Source organism: Monopterus albus, unplaced genomic scaffold, assembly GCF_001952655.1.
Source record: "Monopterus albus unplaced genomic scaffold, M_albus_1.0 scaffold12.1, whole genome shotgun sequence".
Taxonomy (NCBI): Eukaryota; Metazoa; Chordata; class Actinopteri; order Synbranchiformes; family Synbranchidae; genus Monopterus; species Monopterus albus.
In genome coordinates this window covers 1991932-1994512 of record NW_018127892.1, presented here as the reverse complement: position 1 = coordinate 1994512, position 2581 = coordinate 1991932, and positions in this window count along the sequence as shown.

Here is a 2581-nt window from a genome sequence, read left to right as displayed (position 1 = left end):
CATCACAGGCATTTGTTTGTTTTAGTGAAGTTGTCAGGTGATTTCAGTGTGACCCATGACACAAGCACCGGGCTGATTACATCTACGTTCTGAAAGCTCAGAATACCTCAGCCCTAGAGTTCTCACTGAGTTCAGAGTGGGCGCCGCTTTGCACAACCAAAACAACTTTTCTGTTAATGTTCTGTCAAAAAAGGAAAAACATTAAGTTATGTCTGTGTTATAGTCAAAGGATTGAAAAGGTCTAGAAAAACAAGCCATTGTCCGATGTATTAGAATGAACTGGTCACTCAGTTATTATTGTGTAGTTTTTGTTTTTTTCCTTTTTATATACCCAGTCATTCAAAAACCTATGTTTGATACATCTTTTTTATACACATACATAAGCCTGGAATGGATGTTTTATTTTGTGTGATTGTTGAGTTAATACAGTAAATAAGATCATGAATAATGAGTAAAATCCATAAAGTAAATATAACCTGTTCTACCCTACAGTGTAAAAAGAAATAATGATGAAATGTAATTACAAGGTATGTGATGAAGACAAAGTGAATTACTTGAGTCAAAATCTTTGGTGAGCAGTCACATGATCCCCCTTGACTTGTCAATTGCATTACGTGCTGTACCCAAATGAAGCTACCTTGGGATTTTATTGCCAAAACTGGTAACACACCTCTTAATTTTTCAAAAACCGGTGACACCATGAAGATTGAAAATGTCAGTTCGGTCTGTCTGGTACAGCTCCAGTGTTACCCACCACTCAAGTTTTTAAAAAAAATATGGACTAAAAAAAATCTCATGTATTACTTTTGACTGATATTATTCAAGTGGAAAGTTTTACTTATATTCTCCACCAACTGAATATAGAAATGCCAGACATAGATCTAAAGTGGTAGATTTGGTCCAGCTACAGTTGTATTAAGATTAAACCATTGTTGCCTTTTGAGAGAAAAAGTTATGTTTCATACACAACAAAATGCGGCTTGTTGAAACACTAGTGTACATAAAGAGACAATGTAATACCATCAGTGTTTTGCACTGAGCAGCAGATGGCAGGAGTGGCTCCTATGAACAACTCACGGTGAAACTCTAGTGTTCCGGAAGACAGGCCAGCGTACAAGGTAACAAGGATTATTATTTTTGTCCCACTTCAGATGCACTTGGTTTCCTTTCTGTGGAGATCAGCTTGTAAAAGCCAGTAGCTGTGGTAGAGTCTTGCTTTTTGATAAGATTGGATGTTAACAGCTGCTGTAGTTACGACCTTCAGGCTAGTAAGGTCTCCCTTTTATGGTCTCACCCAGCTGCCTTACTATGTGCAACGGAAAAGTCACACAGGACACTTTCTGAATTGAAGATTGTTTCAGTTCTAAGGCCATGGTATACAGGGCTATTTTTGAGGGAGGCAAATCTGATGGCTAGGAGGAAGTCTGTGGAATGATTGACTGGAACATCTTGAAATATCAGACTGGCTTGCTGAGTTGCCTGTGCACGCCCCCGTCTCAAGATTTTCAGACCTGTTTGACCACAATTCAAAACACAATCGATGTCATTCCTCTTTAAGATGACTGCCTTTTTTTTTTTTGGAATGGACATCACTGCAGGTCAGGGACCATTCCTGACAGTCAGCAATTAATCTGATTTTTTTTTTTCTCACATAGAAAATTCTGTATGTATTAAAATATAGAATATACTATAAGTGTACATTCATTATTTTTGTGAAGAGGAAATGTTTCCCAATGACCCGAGCAGAGTAAATAAAGTTTCCATCTCTTTCAGCAAATGAGGCTTTCTTGTTCATGAAAAGCACATTACATGCAAACTCTTCGTCATATGAAGGCAAAAATGTGGTCTTTGACAGCTTTTATTTAAAGGTGGAGGAAATGAAAAGCAACTTTTCATCCACATACATATACAGATGTACTGGCACTTAGATGCACTTTTAGAGGCAAGGTTAAGAATTCAATTAGTGGAAAGAAAAGGAGAGGGTGTTGAGCACACAGATCAGATAGAGCACACTCTGTTACATATACTCTACATGCTGGGAATGTTATGATCTAAAGAATATAAACTCCATTTCCTGGTGAGGAACTTAAGTCAGAGAGTAGCTGCGCCAAACTCTGATGAACCGTTCGCTTGGGACTTAATGTGTTTCAGATATTTAAAACTAACGGAAAATAAATGAGTGCATCTGACCTCCCATCAGACAGCTATCAGTGGACACTGCACCCTGCAGCACGCATCAGATGCCCGTCAATTGCCAGGAGTGGATTCCTCTTCTAGTCAGTTCTCAAGAGAACTGATCAAAAAAGGAACCAAAAAAAAAACCTGTTTCTATGAGATGTCCACTGAGAAGTCTTGCTTGTTGTGTAACAGTGGAAGCATGGGCAGGGTAACAAGGCCCACTGAGACGCATCATGGGATTTTAAATCTCTAATGCACCTCAGTGCCCAGTCCCTGCCCCTGCGCTGCTAACAAGCAGGCTACATTATCCTCTCCCCCTACAAACAAACTCTGACACAGAATAACAAAAAAAAAAACCCAATGTGGGAATTATCACTATCACAAGCCTCTTTTCACAGTTTGT